This window comes from Aotus nancymaae, unplaced genomic scaffold (assembly GCF_030222135.1).
Source record: "Aotus nancymaae isolate 86718 unplaced genomic scaffold, 86718_ANA_hifiasm-v0.15.2.pri h1tg000077l, whole genome shotgun sequence".
Taxonomy (NCBI): Eukaryota; Metazoa; Chordata; class Mammalia; order Primates; family Aotidae; genus Aotus; species Aotus nancymaae.
In genome coordinates, this window is record NW_026988492.1 from 21,229,651 (window position 1) to 21,245,345 (window position 15,695).

The following is a 15,695-nucleotide window of genomic DNA, read 5'->3' on the forward strand; positions in this document are numbered from 1 at the left end:
AGAAAGAGCTTTGAGGAGAAGAAAGGCTGCTGACCGAGTCCGACATGTAGCTGCGACTTCCTGTTACCGAACCTTCATTCTCCACTTGAGAAGATGAAATAAAGAAATCAATTTGATATGAAAAAACTAGCTTGACTCCATCATAACCAACGGTGGATGTTAACACAGGCCAGGCCGGGCCGGGCGCAGTCGCTCACGCCTGTAATCCCAGCACTTCAGGAAGCCACGGCAGGGGGATCACAAGGTCAAGAAATCGAGACCATCCTGGCCAACATGGTGAAACTCTGCCTCTACTAAAAATACAAAAATTAACTGGGTGTGGTGGCGCGTGCCTGTAATCCCAGCTACCTGGGAGGCTGAGGCAAGAGAATTGCTTGAATCCGGGAGGTGGAGGTTACAGGGAGCCGAGACTGTGCCATTGCACTCCAGCCTGGGCAACAGAGTGAAACTCTGTCTCTAAAAAAAAACAAAACCCAAAAACCAAAAAATAAAATAAATAAATAAAAATAAAACACCTACCACAAAAATACAGAATCCCAGAATCTGTCCTTCCATCCGACTCTAAGAGCATACCGAAGCTGTGAGCCTAAATGTTTTCTTTGGTCTCACATGTCTGCGTCCCACCATGGAGCACTAGAGCCAGCTCATTCTGGCTTGTGAGAGTTGATCGTGTGTATCTCCTTCCACTCCCCACTCAGTGACTTCATGGGATAGCTGGAAATGAGTCGAAGTGGGAGCATTTACACCACAAAGGTCACCAAATGCTACAAATCGGGGCTTATTTTTCCCCATGGAGAGCTGCGTCACCAGCACAGCACAGCTCCCAATCCATTATTCACTGTGATGGTGAACTGTATGTGTCAGGCTGACCACAGGGCACCCAGAGAGCTGGCGAGACCTTACTTCCGGTTGTGTCTTGGCGGATGCTCCTGGAAGAGACTTGCCTTTGGATTGGGGGGCTCATAAAGCAAATGGCACTCCCCAGCGCGGCTGGGCGTCATCCAATCCACTAAGAGCCTGAATAGAACAAAAAGGCAGAGGAAGAAGGACTCTGCTCTCTACCTGGCTGCTGAAGCTGGACTGTGGATCACCTCCTTCCTCGGGGCTCCTGGTTCTCAGACCTTCAGACCTGGACTTGACTCTATACCCCCAGGTCTCTAGCTCGCGGGCCTTTGAGCTATGCCACTGATTTTCCTGGGTTTCCATTTGCAGAAGGCAGATTGTGGGACCTCTTAGCTTTCATAATTGTATGGGTCAGTGCTTTACAGTAAAGCTGTACATACTACATATACATATAAATAAACATAAAGAGGCCAGGCATGGTGGCACATGCCTGTAACCTCACATGCTGGGAGGCCGAGGCAGGAGGATGGCTTGAGCTCAGGAGTTTGAGACTAGTCTGAGCAACATAGGGAGACCCCCATCTCTACAAAAATTAAAAAAAAAATAGCTGGCCTGGTGGCACGTGCCTGTGGTCCCACCTACTCGGGAGGCTGAGGCGGGAGGATCACTTTAACCTGGGAGGTTGAGGCTGCAGTGAGCTGTGATTGCACCACTGCACTCCAGCCTGGGCAAAAGAGTGAGACCCTGTCTCAAAATAAAATAAAATAACCTAAGTTTATGGCCTAATTCTGAGTCAACTCATGCTTCTCCAAACCTCTGGCCAATAGCTGTTTTCACCTGGGATCACTTCTCCATAAATAAAGCTTCACCCTAGACCCGGTCACTGCCTCAGATTCCCTAGAGCTTTGCCAGCCACAAGTTCCACTGGATTCCCTTTGCCTCTCCCTCTAACTGCAGCATTCAGGCTGAGAATCGTGGCTCCCTTCCACCACAAAGCTTATCTGATGTTTCGTTCTCTGGGTAAACAGATTTCCAGCTGGGGCTGCCAGCAGCCCTGAGCACTAGCCAAGTCCTACAGAAAAATTAAGAGTCTGGGGTTCCGTCTCTGTGCTCTCAGCTCCAGGCTGGCCAGAAACTACCTCCAGTCCCCACAGCCCACCAGGCTCCATGCCATTCCTGCCGTGCACCTGGCCTTGCCAACCCACCTTCCCTGCTAACCCCCGTGCCTGCCTTGCACCTGGCCACCCAGTTTGGAGCCAGGGCACTGCTGGTGCCATTCCTCTGAATGGCATCTGGGCTCCCATCAGACCCTGCATCCCTCAAATTGCTCAAGTATGGCAGCCGTGATTCCCAAGCTGAGTAACTGTAACCCGTGGCAAATCTGGGGGGAAAGGATGAGAATCAAAAAACGTTGAGGGGCACTCTTCCTGATCCAGAATTTTCCAGTTAAAGGCCACATCTGAAAAAAACAAACAAACAAACAAAAAAAAAACAAACCTGTGCTAAGTAACCCTCCTACTAAAGAGAGAGATCCACAGTTGAGCACTATGAATTGGCGTCAGGCACTGCTGCATGATTATCAAGGAAACGCTTCCCCCTGGGCAGATGACCCAACCGGCAGGTGGCCAGACTGGAGCCCAACTGAGAAATGAAAATGCTGGCCTCCCTTTCTTCTCCTCAACCTTTCCCACTCGGCCTCTGCAAAGGGAGAAGGGAAGGCACCCCTCTTCACCTCCGCAGACAGGCTGCCACCGTGAACACTGCTGACCACAGAGTTGACTGCAACTACCATTTTCTCCCGTTTCATGTCTCTTCTGATGCAAAAAGATGGAGGGGAAGGTGGAGGAATGGTATTTGTATCAAAGCCTTAGCATTGGGGTTTTCCCTAGCAACATGTTATAGAAGGTGGGGTACTTACTTAGAGCGCTTTAACTCTGGATATCAGCTGAAACTGTGGCAGAGCAGGGACGTCCCACAAACACCTTGTACACACAGTGACCCAAGGCCACTGATGGGCTGAATTATGGGGTTTTTGTTTTTTATTTTTGAGATGGAGTTTTGATCCTGTCGCCCAGGCTGGAGTGCAGTGGTGCAATCTCAGCTCACTGCAACCTCCGCCTCTTGGGTTCAAGCGATTCTCCGGCCTCAGACTCCCAAGTACCTGGGATTACAGGCATGTGCCACCATGCCTGGCTAATTTTGTATATTTAGTTGAGACTGGGTTTTGCCGTGTTGGTCATGCTGGTCTTGAACCCAGGATCACCTGAGCTCAGGTGATCCACCAGCCTCAGCCTCCCAAAATGCTGGGATTACAGGCATGAGCCATCACGCCCGACCAATTATGGGGTTTTCATGGCACCTCCTCACCTTCTCTCCTGGTGCTGCTGGCCTCCTGCCAGGCCCTGCCTGCCTCAGTGAGTTTCTCGTGGCCAAGCTCTTTCCCTTTAAAATTGTCCTGTGTCCAATCCTCCTGGCACTAATGTGTTCTTGGGGTTTAGCTCTCTAAAGTAAGGGATTTGCATTTTAACAGAAAGGTTATGACTTATTTATGTATTTTATAGTATATATAAAGAATATACATGTATATTCTTTTTATACTCTTATATATACTCATATTTATGAGTATACTCATATACAAATATACTTTTATATATTAATAAAAGAGTATACTCATATATAAATATACTTTTATATATATACTCACATATAAATAAGAGTATATATAAATATATATATATATATATATGCCTGGCTAATTTTTTATTCTTTTTTATTTTTATTTTTGTAAATTTCATGCCTCCTTTGGGATATTTTTAAATTTTTAATAGAAACGGGATTTCACAATGTTGGTCTTAAACTCCTGGGCTCAAGCGATCCTCCCACCTCAGCCTCCCAAAGTGCAGGGATTACAGGTGTGAGCCACCTGGCCCAGGAGTATTTTAGATTAGTACCAGGATAAGGGACAGTTATATCAGCAGGCAAGTGGGCCTTCCCAATGGGCCACGTAGGCAGTAACCCCAAGCCAGGCCAAACCCACTCCTTACTTACAGAGAGCACCAGTCAACTCAGAGCCAAAACAAAGCTCCACCCTTGACCATTTCCCTCCCTCTCATGCTCCCGGGGTCTTTCACATCCTATTCCAGAAAGGTGCTCCTTGAGCAAGGCTCCCTCCTCCCACGGCAGGAGCCTTTCACTGATGGTAGGTGAAACTCACAAGGCACCCAGAGCTTACAAAAGAAAACAAAGGAGGATTAGATCCCTGAAGTTAAGACAGACTTGAATTACACGGAAGGCTCTTTCAGCCTCCTCTGAAATTGCTGTGGCTGCTTATTATGAGACTGGGGTGATGAGGGGAGGCCAGACACAGAGAAGGCCACACAGTGTGGCTGGGAGTCAAGTGGGTGACCACATAATTTACTGTCCAAGCTGGAACACTTCTTTTTTTTTGAGATGAAGTCTTGCACTGTTGTCCAGGCTGGAGTGCAGAGGCACGACCTCAGCTCACAGCAACCTCTGTCTCCTCTGTTCAAGCAATGGTTCTGCCTCAGCCTCTCAAGTAGCTGAGATTACAGACATGCACCACCATGTCCAGTTAATTTTTGTATTTTAAATAGAGATGGGGTTTCACCATGTTGGCCAGGCTGGTCTCGAACTCCTGACCTCAGGTGATCTGCCTGCCTCTGCCTCCCAAAGTGCTGGGATTACAGGCATGAGCCAATGCACCTGGCCAAGCAGAGCCACTTCTAAGAGTAGAAAGGGGGCATCATCATCCAATTATGCTGAGACCACAGTGATGAAGAGGACTGTCCTGGGCAAACCAAGACATGAGGCCATCCTGTCTCCTACATCTTGAGCTACGGTGCAGTCACCTGCATGTCATGGGGGTCATTGTCACCACCTCACTGCCTCAGCAGCTCCAAGGCCCCTACTACAGAAGCAGGGCTGTTGTCTGGCAATATCATGTCACGTTCAGGATCACCCCCTTGGGTGTTGCAGCAATGTCCAGTTGCTAAAAACTTTCTAGATGTTTACCTTTGATTTCCATTTGTCTCTTGGCACAGACCACACTTTGAGCAGCACGGAAGGCTGCCTACATCGTAGATTTGAGGAGCCTTATTATGGAAAGGAGAGACAAAATCTCCTCTTCACGGAGACTGTAACTGGGAGAAGAGCAGAGCTCCAACCTGGGCTCCTGGGAGGGAAGCAACTGAAAGGAGACGGAAGGTGCCTTTGGAATAAGAGAAGAGCAAACCATGACAAACACCAAAAACAGAGCGGATGTTTAGTGAAATGAGATATGCAGGGGGCATGGATGTACAAATGGAAACCGGCCCGGAGTGGTGGCTCACGCCTATAATCCCAGCACTTCAGGTGGAGCACTTGAGGTCAGGAGTTCAAGACCAGCCTGGTCAACATGGTGAAACCTCGTCTCTACTGAAAACACAAAAATTGGCCAGGTGTGGTGGGCGCCTGTAATTCCAGCTACTCAGGAGGCTGAAGCATGAGAGTCGCTTGAACCTGAGAAGTGGAGGTTACAGTGAGCTGAGATCATGCCACTGCACTCCAGCCTGGGTGACAGAGCGAGAGTCCATCACAAACAAACAAACAAAAAAACAAAAAAACAAATGGAAACCGCTCAGACGTCAAGGGGAGAAAGCTCTGTACTGGGAGTGCCCTGTTTGGCCATGTGGGCTCTGTAGAGGTTTGAGCTTCTCAGCAGGCCCATCACTGCCCAAAAGCGACTGCCTTCGCATGGGTTGCTCACTTTATGAAATGGTTTCCTTAAACAGGTGTGTCTCCTGCTGCACATTTTCTTTTAATGTGGCTTTATTCTATGTAAGAACAGATCCATAATTTGAATACCTCGAAGTTCCCCAGAGATGTTATTTAATGGAAATAACATACGCTTCTCTTCCACGAATCTCCCAGAATGGAAATTTCTGTGAAAGGCCATGAATTGCTCCCGCTTTCCTACGAATTCCCAGAAGAGGATTATGCTCCGCCTGCAGCCTCCCCCGCGGCTCCACCAGGGAGCTCAGCGATGCTCTCGCAGGTGACTCTGGCTCTCTGGTGCATGTCACCCCCTGCTGTCACCCAGGCCCTCTCCTTTGTCACACAGGAGTGTGAGGCGGGATGATGTTCGACTCCTTTACTTCCTGTCTCCTCCATGTCCCTTCCTTGCCCCATGCTTCCCCGTCCATCGCGTGGGCACAGTGATGCCCGACACCACGCAGCATGAAGGAGCCCGCCTTGGAAACTGAGGGGCTGGGTCCTGAGGGGGCTCCTGCCTGAGGCCCAGCCATGGCCCTTCCAGGGTTCAGCCAGGCATGGGTGGCCCAGACCCAGACACAAGAATGAAGGCAGACTCGACCCGGGATCGGCCAGGAGGGTGCAAGGGTGTAAAGGACGGAAAGAGAGAGAAAACAAGGAAGCAACGGTTCCCTGGAGCCCCTACGCGCACACCGTGTGTTCTGCAAGGCCGCGCGGTGAGGACATAATGAAGTGCCCTGTGCTGTCCTCTGAGCTCTGAGGACCCACGACCAGCCCTTTCTCTTCGTCACAGGAGCTCAGCGGCTTAGTCACAGCAACCAGCCCTAACTGTAGTGGACCCTAAAACAGCAACGTTCGGCCCCTCCCCCATTTATTTTGTAAAATGACAGATACCACTAGCAATGAGCCAGGCACCTGACAGGAGACAGGTGATGCAGGCACGGGTGCCACTCCCGGATGGTCCCGGTTCTCCCAGTAAACCAGCCCCAGCCCTCCGCATCTCTTCCCTTTCCATCGGTGACAATACCTGGGTGTGAGAGATGGCCCTAGGGACATGAGAACGGCTCAAAAGAGAGAGCAGGGAAATCCTGGCCAGACATAGCAATGGAAACAGGAATCCCATTCACTGCACTTGTTTCTTTCCCAGGAGGCTAAATTACTTCCCCAGATTCTGGTTTCTGCCTTATATCCTCAGCGGTCTCTAGTGTGTATGAGCATTTAGAGATGGCTCCTGGGCCTGGGCTGCCTGAGCTGAGACGCCGGCACTGAGGGGTCACGGTGGCCTTTGCCTTTCTTGTCTACCAGCAGGTGCAGTTGGGTTTGCAACACGTGGGGTATCTCCTTGGCAAGTTCACCAGTGGCTTTCAACCATGGCGATACCTTGAAGCTCCCTGTGTGGTTCTAAGAGAAGATGGGCCAGTCCCATTCACCAATCTCCCTCCCTTCCACCTGCCTCATTTTCCAAGTTCAAAACCCAAATATCAGCAAAATAAAAAACAAGAGTCTTCCATGCTCACCATGTAACCGAAGGACTAAGGTCACAAAACACAGTGGGCTAGATTTTGCCTCGAGAACGTCCTTGGATTCTCTGTGGCTTCCACTTTCTAAGGCGAACGCTACAGCTGGGGGCTCTGGGAAAACGCACCTCGGCCCCACGTTCCTTCCTTCTGCTCCCTCTCTTCCTTCCCTTCTTCCCTCCCTTCTTTTTTTCTAAAATTAAGGTAGAGCTGACAAATAACAATTGTCTATATTTACAGTGACCCTAGCTACCTCTAAAGGCCTGCTATCCCGAAGGGGCAGCAGCAGCTGAGAAGAAGATAAGGTCAGATTCAGGAAAGGAGAGAGAACTTAGGGGAGAAAATGAGACGAGAGTGAGTCAGGATGAAGCCACAGTCCACTTCCCTGACCATCTCCAAATCTGGTCATCAGACAGCTCGGCTGTCTAAATGACTGTTAGGTGGCACCCAACAGACCTTCTCCCTTCTCCTATTTATTTTATTTTTGTTTCTTTGTGACGAAGTCTCACTCTGTCGCCCAAGCTGAAGTATAGTGGTGCGATCTTGGCCCACTGCAACCTCAACCTCCTGGATTCAAGCAATTCTCCTGCCTCAGCCTCCTGAATAGCTGGGACTACAGGTACGTGCCACCACACCCAGCTAATTTTTGTATTTTTAGTAGAGATGGAGTTTCACCATGTTGGCCAGGCTGGTCTCAGACTCCTGACCTTGAGCGATCTGCCCACCTCAGCCTCCCAAAGTGCTGAGATTACAGGTGTGAGCCACCATGCCCAGCCCCTTCTTCCATCTTTTTTTTTTTTTTTTTAACAACCCCTTAATTTTCAGCTCTCTAGCTGTAGATTACACTTGCCAGACTTCCTTGTACCTAGGTGTGACCGCATGTTCTGTCCAATGGGATGAGTGCAAGTGACGTCTGCAGTTCTGGTTGGATGCTTAAATGGAAGTTGTCTGTCCATCACCTACTTTCCCTTCTCATTGGCTGGATATGATGGTGTTGAGCTCTTCTTGACCATGCAGGTAGAAAGGGCATCATTGATAGGATGGCAGAACAATAGAATAGAAAGAACCTAGGTCCTCAGAAGAATTCCTGAAAGGGAGATGCCCTATCTTTCTGGACTCCTTAGCAGTTGGATTTTCACATAAGAGAAGAATAAACTTCTACCTTATTTAAGACACTGTTGTTTCATTTCTAGGAAGAAAAAAGCAGCCAAGTCAATGCCCTAACAACCACCAGCTCTGAAAACAGTTGTGTGGGCTGGGCACAGTGACTCACACTTATAATTTCACACTTTGGGAAGGCAAGGTGGGAGGACTGGTTGAGCCAAGGAGTTGGAGGCTGCAGTGAGCTATGACCGCACCACTGCACTCCAACCCGGGCGACAGAGAAAGACCCTGTCTAAATAAATAAATTAATTGCTATGGATTGGATCTGTGTCTCCATCCAAACCTCATGTCAAATTGTAATGCCCAATGCTGGAGATGGGGCCTGGTGGAAGGTGACTGGATCATGGGGGGCAGTTTCTCATGAATGGTTTGGCACCATCCCCTTGGTGCCGTTCTCATGATAGTGAGTGCTCGTGCAATCTGATTAAAAGTTTGTAGCACGTGTCTGCTCTCTCTCTTGCTCCTGCTCTTGCCATGTAAGATGCCTGCTCCCACTCTGCCTTCCCCCATGATTGTAAGTTTCCTGAGGCCTCCCCAGAGGCAGACGCGGCCGTGCTTCCTGTACAGCCTGCAGAACCGTGACTTTTAAGTCACCCAGTCTCAGATATTTCTTTATAGCAGTGCGAGAATGGACTAATACATTAAATAAAACGAAAGGGTAAAACACTGAGAAATATTAAAAATCCTGACAGTGGGAATGATACTTTGTCCTTGGTTCTGGGAGATTTCGCTATCCGTAGGCCCATGGAAGGCAAGACTTGACTAAGAGAAGTCTGCAGCCAGCAACTAGGTAGGTCTGTCATGGGATAAGCTGAGTAGGTGGTTGTCAGACCTAGCTAGGCCAGCAAAACACATTCTGGCAGTAAGAACATCACCCTCTGTTGAGAGTTCAGTCTTTCCCGCTTGGCCTCTGCAAAGGGAGAAGGAAAGGCACCGCTCTTTGCTCCTGTAAACGGTCAGCTACCGTAAACACTGCTGACCACTGAGTTGACCACAACTACCATTTTCTCCCTTTTCATGTCTCTTCTGATGGTAACAAGATTGAGATGAAGATGAGAGAGAGACTGGCAAAGAGAGCTCCTGTGCTAAGCTCCTAAATTTCTCCTCTCCTCTTTCCCTTCCCTCCAGAAAGACCAGAGAGGCTCCTGTTCTATATTCCAACTCACTACTTAGGAGAGATTTAAATGTATCATGACCCTCTGACTCTGCATTTCATCTAAGTTGGTAGCTGAAGCTAAAGGCTTATTCAGACATTTGTTTAAAGAAGATTACTTTGTATTTGTGTCTTGTATCGGGCAGGATAGACTGTCTGGTTATCTCCTTTTCTGTGATGTTAGCAGTCATTGATGATTATTACTCAGATCTATTAATTAGGGCTTCAAATATTAATATGCTAATTCTATTAGAATTATTCTATGAAGAACCACCCCCATCCCCATCAATTATTTAGCTACCCTGAGGTAATTTAGCTTCTAAGTCCTTTGAAACAACCCAATTAGTTATTGGTAACTTCTATGAGAAGACACTCTGGGCTCATTTAGTACAATTCCTGGAATCAACATTTTCTCTAAGACACGATGTTTTTTCACACCCAGAAGTAGCATTTAGATATCACAGTCTGAGCATTGGAGGTGTTCACTGCTACTGGCTATGCTATTCTTATAGACTTTGTTTGAAGAAAGAGTATGAAATACACAAATTTTTAAAAATGAAACCCATCTTAAATTTGCATTGACACTTCTGGTTCAAATTCAAACTATATTTTACTGAACCTCTTTCTTTCTAAGCGAGTAAAAATCCCAGTTCCCAATGACACAACATAAAAGTATTTACTTTCCCCCACAGTACATATGGAAGAGTCTCTGATTAATAATATCAACACTACCGTCAACAATATGATCACTGAGAAATGTTTACAATTTATTTTGCAGTGTTTTTTTTTTTTTTTTTGTCTTCATGGTACATCCCAATAGGGACAGACAGTCAACTAACTGTACCTTGAAACAGAATAATTCCTCTGCGTTTTTATGCCAACAATTCACTTGTTTTCTTTTCATTTTAAGTTTTTAGAGATGGCTCTAAAATTTTTTAATCTTTTTTTTATAATTTTTTAAAATAATTTTTATAATCTTTTTTTATAATTCTGTCAAATCTATAAAACTGGATACATTTAGAGAAGTCCAGCTTTTATTCCTGACTTTTCCCCTCCATTCCTCCTTCCTCCACAGGTAAACTTTTCTGTTGCTTTTGTTTTAATCTCTGCTTTTTTGTAATGTAAGACAGCATGTGTAATTATTTGTATACCCTTCCTCATAATGTACATACACTTGTAACCATCTTAGTTTTTCAACTTAATACATCCTGGAGGTCACTCCATGAAAGTATATAGAGATATTTCTTGTTCTTTTTATTATTATTATTATTGGTGCAAAATACTCTGTGGTTGTACCAGAGTTAATTCAACCAATCTTCTATATAGATGGGCATTTGAGTTGTTTCCAGTCTTTCAACAAATAGTTCTGCCTTATGCAACAGTCCTGGCGTAAACTTTAGGGGTAGAATTGCTGGGTGAAGGGCAGTCTACGTGTACTCTTGCTAGGTATTGCCAAATTCTGCTCCATAGCAATTGTGCATTTTGCACACCTACTAGCAATAAGAAGAATGGCTTTTTCTTTTTTGAGATGGAGTCTTGCTCTATTGCCCAGGCTAGAGTTCAATGGTGAGATCTCCGTTCACTGCAACCTCCACCTCCCAGGTTCAAGCGATTCTTCTGCCTTAGCCTCCCAAGTAGCTGGCATTACAGGAACCCTCCACCACAATTGGCTAATTTTTGTATTTTAGTAGAGATGGGGTTTCACCATCTTGGCCAGGCTGGTCTGGAACTCTTGTCTTCAGGTAATCCACCCGCCTAGGCTTCCCAAAGTGTTGGGATTATAGGGATGAGCCACTGTGCCTGGCCTGGCTTTTTCTTTATAGCTTTGTTTAACACAGTGTATAGTAAAAGTTGGAAGCTTTGGCCAATCTGTTGTGAGAAATTGTATCTCAGTGTAGTTTGAATTTTCATTTGTATTATCAAGAGGGAGATTGATCACTTCCTTAAATACACCCTCTAGCTTCTGGCATGTACTATTTTCATTACCACCACATTTGGAAATTCTTCAGTATTGCTGTGTATTTCTTCTTTGATCTAAAAGTTGTTTAATAAAGGATTTGGAATTTTCAGGTGGAAAGGCATTGTGATGGCAGAATGTTGTTTGTAGTATCTCCTGTGCTCCATGGTTCTTTATTTGGGGGGCAGGATCTTCTTTAGCTGAAAAGTTATAGCTTTTTAATTTCTTTTCTTTCTTTCTTTTTTTTTTTTTGAGACAAAGTCTTGCTCTTGTCACCCAGGCTGGAGTACAATGGCGCAATCTTGACTCACTGCAACCTCTCCCTCCCAGGCTGAAGCGATTCTATAGCCTCAGCCTCCTGAGTAGCTGGGATTACAGGCACTCACCACCACACCTGGCTAATTTTTTGTATTTTTAGTAGAAACAGGGTTTCACCATGTTGGCCAGGCTGGTCTTGAACTCCTGACCTCAGGTGATTCACCTGCCTCCACCTCTCAAAGTGCTGGGATTACAGGCGTGAGCCACCATTCCCTGCCTCTGTTTTCTTTTTAAAGAAGCTTTCCATCGATAGTGTCTTCCTGTTTTATTTTATAAGTGTTTCTACAGACAAGGATACCTTTCAGGTGTCTCAGATGAAGAGCAACCTCTCCTATAAGTACAATGTGGTGCCATTTCAGTAATAAATGAAAGCTTTAGGGGAGAGGAGTGCCTTTTGATCATATGACAATCTCTTTCTTCTTTCCTTTTACCATTACCCTGCACAGGGGCCATCTGCAGAAAGCGCAATGAGGATCGCTGTCTTCCAGGGCACTGTGCTGGGTTTTCAGAAAGTTTCCAGAATCCAGTAGAATGAAGCAGACTGGCCAGAGAGAGTAAGCCTAGGGCATGTCAAAGTATCTGAGCCAGGAGGAAGAGTGGAGCACAGGACTCATGCATAACCCAAGCTGAATTTCCCATCCTCTCTACGCCCCTTTGAGTCTCAGAAAAATGGAGGACTTGCGACACGTCATCTTAAAATCGTAACTCTGGACCAGAGAAACAAAGTGGTCCCAGAGAAGGTGAAACGGGGCCAAGCAAAAGTCCCACACACAAGATCATAATAAACCAGAGTCTGTGCAATTGTACCTGCGTTAACCATGGACAGTATTTTTTGTTCAGGGAAGAGATAAAAGGAAATAGAGGGAAATGTGTAACAGTAGACATTTATATTAGAATATCTGGAATATATAAAGAACTCTGAAAAACCAATAAGAAAAATACAGCTAAAAAAATATCAGCAAAAACTTGAACAAGTACTTTACACAAGACAAAATTTAAATGAGCCAAGCAACCTAAGGGAAGGTGCTCAACCTCATTAGAAATTAGGAAAATGCGGCCGGGCATGGTGGCTCATGCCTGTAATCCCAGCGCTTTGGAAGGCTGAGGCGGATTGCTCACCTGAGGTCAGAAGTTCGAGACCAGCCTGGCCAACATGTCAAAACCCCGTCTCTACTAAAAATACAAAAATTAGCTGGGTGTGGTGGCACATGCCTGTAATCCCAACTACTCGGGAGGCTGCGGTAGGAGAATTGCTTGAACCCGGGAGGTGGAGGTTGTAGTGAGCCAAGATCATGCCACTGTACGTCAGCCTGGGAGACAGAGCAAGACTCCATCTCAAAAAAAAAAAAAAAAAGGAAAATGCAACTTAAAGCCATAATCATATCTAAGTATACAACCATTTGCTTGGCAAAAGTTTGAAACTCCAGCAATATCATGGGGTATAACAGGAATAACAGGAGTAATAAGGATTCCCAAACAAAACTAGGACTCCACGTCAATTGGTACCAACACTTTGGAAAATTCCCTGACGTTATCAACTAAAATTGAACATGGCATACCATACGACCTAACAATTTCACTTCTGTGCTATATTCTGTCCTCTAGAAATGTGAGCACATGTCTCCCGTACACACGGAAGAGAATATTCAGAGTCAAAACCTGGAAACAAAGCAAATGCCCATTTTCTGTGGGATGGATAAATATATTAGTGTAGATTTGATGGGATGCTGGCAGATGTTTAACAACAGGGAGAAAGAGCCCTGATTTGTAGCATTTGCTAATTTCCATGGTGCAAATAGTCTCATCATGGCCAATTTCAAGCTCCCATCATGACATTAACTAGCTTACAAAATTTGTGAACATTTAACAATCAACTCTCATGAGTCTGTCTAAGCTGGCTCCAGCACATCGTATGCAGCAATAAAAATGAATGAACTAGGCCAGGCGCAGTGGCTCATACCTATAATCCCAGCGCTTTGAGAGACCACAGCAGGCAGATCCCTTGAGCCCAAGAGTTCAAGACCAGCCTGGGCAACATGGCAAACCCCTGTCTCTACAAAAAATATGAAAACATTACCTGGATGTGGTGGCATGTACCTGTAGTCCCAGCTCTTTGGGAGGCTGAGGTGGGAAGATTGCTCAAGCTGAGGCCGTTGAGGCCGCAGCGAGCCATGATTGTGCCACTGAACTCCAGCCTGGGCAATAGAGTGAGACCCTCTCTCTCAAAAAAAAAAAAAAAATGAATGAAGTGTAGCTAGATGCAACAGCATGGATATTTCTTACAAATATAATGTTGAGCAAAATAAATCACAAAAGAGGCTGGGTGCAGTGGCTCATGCCTATAATCCCAGCACTTTGGAAGACCAAGATGAGTGGATTGCTTGAGCTCAGGAAGTTTGAGACTAGTCTGGGCAACATGGTGAAATTCTGTCTCCACTAAAAATATAAAAATCAGCCAGACGTGGTGGTGCATGCCTGTGGTCCCAGCTACTAGAGAGGCTGAGGTGGGAGGATGGCTTGAGCCCAGGAGGAAGAGGTTACAGTGAGCCAAGGTCATGCCACTATAGTCTAACCTGGGTGACAAGGTGAGATCCTGTCTTAAAAAAAGTCACCAAAAACAATACTTAGAGGATGACTTATTTTTTTTTGAGATGGAGTTTTGCTGTTGTCTCCTAGGCTGGAGTACAATGGCGCAATCTCGGTTTACTGCAGCCTCTGCCTCCTGGGATCAAGCAACTGGGATTATAGGCACCTGCTACCACACCCAGCTAATTTTTGTATTTTTAGTAGAGATGAGGTTTCGCCATGTTGACCAGGCTGGTCTCGAACTCCTGACCTCAGGTGATCCACCCGCCTTGGCCTCCCAAAGTGCTGGGATTACAGGTGTGAGCCATTGTGCCCAGCCGGTTTCATTTATATAAAGTTTAAGACAGGCAAAATTAAATCAGAACATTTAGGGATGCATACGTATGTGATAAAAGTATAAAAAGAATAGCAGAAAAGTGAGGACAGTGATTAACTAATGGGAAGAAGATTGTAAGGGGCATGTGGTGGACTTCTGGGGTGCAGGTAACGTTCTGTTTCTTGACTTCGGTGGAGTAACGTGGGTGTTCTCTCATATGTATCTTAGACCTTACACAGAGATTGCATGCATCTTTTCGTGTGTAGTTAAAATCCATGGTGTCCTGAATCCTGCTGTTCCTGGCTCATACCAACTTGTGAGAATCAACCGTGCACATCTCTTCCCAACTCTGCATTCAGTGACACTGCGCTGGGCAGTTGAAATCAGACACAGTGGGAGGATTTACACCACAGAAATTGGCAAACACAACAAATCGGGACTTTCTGTTTTTTCTTTCTGGAGGGTGGGTTTAACAACACATCACTGGTTAAATTTAACAACATATTTTTTAAAAATATGACTCACGAAATTGGCTTATTAAAGCAGCTATGTTTTCACAGCTTCATGCTGTCAACAATTTCAAGGGAAAACTCTATCTTAAAACACTAAACGTGACAGGATCCCTGCAACGAAAAAGCTTTAACAGTTGTGAAAGATAATTGGTTATGAGAAATGTGAAGGGTTTGACATTCTTCATTGTTTGATGTGTAATAAAAAATCATTACCTTGATGGTAAAATTAAGGACCCCATCTAGTCATCTGTTCTTATGGGAAATGTTCTTGATGAATACTTTGCAAGATGATAAAAGATACAGTGAATGAGAAGCTTCTCAGTCTATCATTCAACTCAACTGCCTCCATAAATTTCCACCAGGCGTGGCCCCAAATGTCATCCTGTACCAACTCTTTGGCAGTGTTCTGGTCAGCTGCCCTTAGTAATTACCTGTGATAACTTGTAAGGCAGTGAAAAAAATACTTGTTATGTACATAAATCTACATATTTATGTGAGTCTCTGTTCGCAAAATTTGGTGACCCTCAGCCAGGGTTATATGACATCAACCTTTGTTCAT